The 5566-nt window shown below is 35.7% G+C and overlaps 1 pseudogene; it reads right to left on the bottom strand.

The window, feature by feature from the left end:
* Positions 1–688: 688 nt before the first annotated feature.
* LOC103013005 (DNA topoisomerase 2-binding protein 1-like) lies at positions 689–4183 on the bottom strand (annotated as a pseudogene).
* Positions 4184–5566: the final 1383 nt, after the last annotated feature.

Genomic DNA, 5566 nt, shown 5'->3' with positions numbered 1-5566 from the left:
GCATGTGTAGTTTTGAAATATGGTTTTCTCTGGGTATATGCCCCAGAATGTTTTTCTTTTTAAAAACTTATCAATTTGAACAACTACTTTGAGTCACTACTTTTATTCTTTGTCTTTGTTTTCCAAATTTTGTCACCCAAACTTGGCAAACATCATATTCATGTATATGAATATACGTGTATACACACGCATTTAAGTTGAAAGCCGCAATTCCTCATTAAACCTTGTGCCCAGGCTCCTGTTAAAAAGAGGTAAAATGGTGAGAAGCTAAAAATCAGGGAAAACATTAATAAATCTCAATTGACAACTTCCTTGTTATTATGAACTAAAGCAGACGTTTTAAGGCAAAATCCATCACCTTGCTAAAGCTTCCACTAAGCTACAGACTCGGATATTTACAAGAAAATAAATAACAAAAAGCCCCATACACACGTCAGTATGGTTTAATGACAAGCTAGCTAAGGAGTTGAGTTTTGTTATTTCAGGTAACTTTCCATTCAGGAATAGTTAATATTTCAGTGATTAAAATTTCAGGTGTTTAAAACTAACTTCAAGCAGGCTCATTGTTACACTGAAGTTGAATTCTTCAGGTGCTTGTTTTTAAATTACTATACAAATCCATCACAGTCACATTCAAGCTATTAATTTAAAAAACATTTAACGTTTGGTACCTACGTAAATACAATTACTATACTCTACGTCGTTCGATTTTATTTTTCTCTGTAAGAGCTTTCCTCTTTTGTGAGAATCCAGTCCCAGGTTCCTTATTATTCTGAAGAAATGAAACAGCTTCTGGTAGACAGTAATTTTCTATTTGAGGAGGGGATTCCTGCCTAAGAAAATCAGTAATGTATTCCGTTTTCAAGCAGTACACATTCTGGGCAGCAGCTTCTTCTATATTAACTCCCGAGTCATCGGGTTTCAGTTTATTAAAGTCACAAAAGAGATGTGCAGCTTCTTTAAATAAAGATACAGAATGACCAGGTAGCACTTTTGCTCCTCCTGACTGAGGCATTTGAATCCTGCTTCTCGGGACCTATCAACATGTGAAGTAATCTTCCACCTGCTAAATGCTCCCTCAACAATGCTCGATTCTTGTCTTTGCTTTATTTTTTTCCTCTGTCTCATTGTTGCCAGTGCTACTTTTCGTTGCTGTACATTGATTCCAGTCAAAACATCAAGTATGGAACTACTTCCCCGTTCTTAGTCTTCTGGCATGAAGCGCCCAGCAGTCCTGCAAGCTTCAAGGTAGGAGCGATAAAGCACCCACTTCCCAGCTGCCACTGAGGCTAAATACTTCTCGTGTTGACGTGGATGCCCTAAAACAGTGTGTGTACAGTTAGGATCAAAGCACTGCTTCTCAATCACTAATCCACCTAGTTTTTCAATCAGATGACAATAATCAATACGTTCTTGAGGATTCAGAGATAACAACTGAAATATGTGTTGTTTTTTTAAGTCTTCGTGAGTCTCCTTTACTGTTACCATCTTTTCTCTAGGGTGTGGAGCCAGAGGTGGGTTGGCTAGGGGGAAGGCAATACTTGGGGCTTGAGGCGTAGGGATCAGGGGGCTGTCTTTTATTGGAGTTTCCAGTTCTTCAGAGATCGGGTGTTTGGGGGCTTCAGTCACACATATGTTCCCAGGATCACAGCCTGTTCAGCAATTTCTGAATCATGTAAAGGCTCCTGGAAAGGAGCATCCTCCAATTTTTTAATGTCAACCTGAAGCTCAGAGTATTGTGTGGGACAACTAGGCCACTGCAAATTGCTGGCAAGTCTCGCTCTCTCCTCCCTGACTGTGGCGTCATCCCAGATGATCTGTTCATTCTGGGAGGGCTCTGTGTTAGCATCAGGTACTGTTTGGCGACTGCCTTAGTGCCTTCAGGACCCTACTTTGTCGGCTGTGGGCAGAGCGAGTGCGGTCAGGGGTTGAAGAGGCACTGTTACAACCACTTCTTGAGAGGGAAGTCCTCTGCCCTTGGGGTTTCACTACTGAAGTTGCAGACATTATCTCCAGCAGCCGCTTTGGAAAGTTCTCTCTCATCTCCAAGGTCTGTGTCAGAGCTCCTTTAGTCATTCCTTCCATTTCCATTTGAATTTACTGATTCTTTATTACTGGTGGTCATATTGCCTATATCATTTTCTTATACAGGCGAATGATCTGGCTCATCATCCTTCGTTGTTGAATCAGCTGAGGTTATTACAAATTCTGCCATCTTGCACTGCACTGATATCCAAGCTCATTTTGGGACTAAGAGTATGTGGATAAAGAGAAAAAGTTTTTAAAGGAGGCTAGTTTTTGTTCTTTTTTTTTTAAATTGAAGTGTAGTGGAGTTACAATGTTGTTGTGTTTCAGTTGTACAACAAAATGATTTCAGGTGTACAGCAAAGTGTATATATATAATACATATGTATATAAATATATATATATATTCTTATTCAGATTCCTTTCCCTTATAGGTTATTACAAAATATTGAGTATAGTTCCCTGTGCTATACAGTAGGTCCTTGTTGGTTATCTATTTTATATATAGTAGTGTGTGCATGTTAACCCCATACTCCTAATTTATCCCGCCCCCAGCTTCTCCTTTGGTAACCATAAGTTTGTTTTCTATGTCTGAGGGTCTAATTCTGTTTTGTAAATAAGTTCATTTGTATCATTTTTTTAGATTCCACATATAAGCTATGTCATATGATATTTTTCTTTGGCTTACTTCACTTAATATAATAATCTCTAGGTCCATCCATGTTGCTGCAAATGGCATTATTTCATCTTTTTTATTGTGAGTAATATTCCATTGTATATATGTACCACATCTTCTTTATCCATTCATCTGTCGGTGGACATTTAGGTTGCTTCCATGTTGTGACTGTTGTAAATAGTGCTGCAATGAACACTGGGATGCATGTATCTTTTCAAACTATGGTTTTCTCCAGATATATGCCCAGGAGTGAGATTGCTAGATCCTATAGTAACATGTAAAAGAATGAAATTAGCACATTCTCCAACACAATACACAAAAATAATCTCAAAATGGATTAAAAACCTAAGTGTAAGGCTGGATACTGTAAAACTCCTAGACAAAAACATAGGCAGAACACTAACATAAATTGCAGCAATATCTTTTTGGACCCATCTCCTAAAGTAATGGAAATAAAAACAAAAATAAACAAATGGGACCTAATTAAACTTAAAGCAAAGGAAACCATAAACAAAATGAAAAGACAACCTACAGAAAATATTTGCAAACAATGTGACTGACAGGGATTAATTTCTAAAATATACAAACAGCTAATACAGCTCAATATCAAAAAAACAAACAACCCAATCAAAAAATGGACAGAATATCTACATAGATATTTCTGCAAAGAAGACATACAGATGGCCAGCAGGCACATGAAAAAATGCTCAACATTGCTACTTATTAGAGAAATGCAAATCAAATCTACAATAAGGTATCACCTCACAAAAGTCTACAGACAAAAAATCTCTGGAGAGATTGTGGAGAAAAGGGAATCCTCCTACAATGTTGGTGGGAATGTAAATTGGTACAGCCATTATGGAGAACAGTATGGAGTTTCCTTAAAAAGCTTTTTTAAAAAGAGGCTATTTTTCAAGGTGAATCATGGAAAGCATAATAAAGTTACCTGGTGAATCTTCAAAATGTTGGAAACTGGAACTCTAACCAGAGTTAATGAGAGAATTTTTTGACCCACTATGAGACAAACTGAAGTGTAAGGATGTTAGTATATTGGAAATACAGCATATTGGAAATGTGATTATCAAGCAGAATAGAAATAGAAGTGATTACTGTATATGACAAAACCAAGAATATTAACATATAGATATCAAGTCTACAAGTCTACAATGAATATAACTAAAAAACATAAATGAAATAATTTGATGCAGAAGTGAACAATTTAAATATGGTTATTTTAGTTTACAATGAAGTATTTGGGTACTTGAAATAGTCTCACATATTTTGCTATTTTAAATATTTTTGAATCAAATAAGGGTTTACCATTTAATTAAAAGTATATGAGAAATGGCTTCTGCAAGAGAAACAAAACAAGAAGTAAAGCTATTAAGAGCCTACTGTGTGCCAGATACTCCTTTAGAAATTCTTACATTAATTTTTCTAGTTAATCCTCACAAATAGCCTGACAGGTAAAAATACTGTCATTTCGCAGATAAAGCAATTGAAAATTTGAAAAGTTTGATTAACATAACTGAATGCACACAAGCACTGAGCAGAGGATTCAAACTCATCTCTTTCTTATTCTACCATTTCAAATTCTTTCCAGAGGAATTCCACTGACATCCAGTTGTATAGAAATATATGTGCTTGCTTGTAGGAAGGATCTGCACCTGCATTAAGAAACAGTCTAAAACTATTTCAGTTGGAGCAGCAATGAGGCAGAGATACTAGATTTTTCATAGTTATTAATTACAGTGGGAGGAAGAGCTGCTATGTTAGAGGAGATTTAGTTCAATAAAAGCTGTTCATGGCAGAGAAAGCAGAAACGGTTCGGGAAAAAGCCTGCAGAGACACCATATGTACTTTTTTCCTCGCACATTTGACTCCTAAATAAGAGTTCTCACTGAAATGATAAAGTCTGAAGACCAGGTAAAGCTTAGTGTCTGAGGAACAGGGAGCAGATGCAAAATCCAGTTTTCACATGCTTTCACAATTAAACAATGAAAAAGGCACATTTTGGAAAGATTTGTTTGCTCCCTTGTTTTAATTAAAGACAGCAAGTGCAGAAATACCTTGAATTCTGAGATCCTAAGAAAGCCAAAATAGCCTGAAGGCCTTTTCTACCACAAAAGTTAATGATGCTTATAAAAAAATAGGCCAGAACCTGAAACTTATTACAGCATGAGAGTTATGAGGTTAATAGAGAAAAAAGTATTCAATGATAAGCAGTGAATATCAGAAAATTGATTATAAAACAAAGCCTTCCAAAGGTCCTACCTCAGGGAGTGGGAGGAAGGTATTGACGTAAATAGGGCTAATGTCACGAATTCATCTTCCACCCACTGTGCAACTGGTACCTAGTTTAATGGGAGATGATTTTTCCATCCACCTACCTATCTCATTGATAAGCAAGAAATTATTTGGAGAACGTTTTAGAATTAGAACGTTTGTGAAATTTCATTTATGATAAATTTGGAATTCTCTAGTAATGTTAAAGATTTTCATCTGCTTGAACAAGAATTTCCATTCCTAGTTATATGTACTACAGGGAAACTCATGCACATATGCAGGAGGAAAAATATACCTGATAGTGAACAACAGAAAACAACTTAAATGACCATCAGCAGGACAGTGGGTATTTATATGGTGGAATACCTTATAGCAGGTAAAATGAATGAGCTAAACCATTTCTAACAAAATAGTTGAATCTGAAAAAAGTTAGTGAAAAAATTAAGTGGTGATATATATTAGAAAATGTTAAATGTGAAAAAGGATATTCTACATTATTTATAGATATGTTTTGTAAAAATTATATATTTATAATTTACATTATTTATAATGTATAATTTACCTTACTTGTAGATATAT

This window comes from Balaenoptera acutorostrata, chromosome 16 (genome assembly GCF_949987535.1).
Source record: "Balaenoptera acutorostrata chromosome 16, mBalAcu1.1, whole genome shotgun sequence".
Taxonomy (NCBI): domain Eukaryota; kingdom Metazoa; phylum Chordata; class Mammalia; order Artiodactyla; family Balaenopteridae; genus Balaenoptera; species Balaenoptera acutorostrata.
Note: the sequence above shows the minus strand (reverse complement) of the source record. Positions and strands in the feature narration are given on the sequence as shown.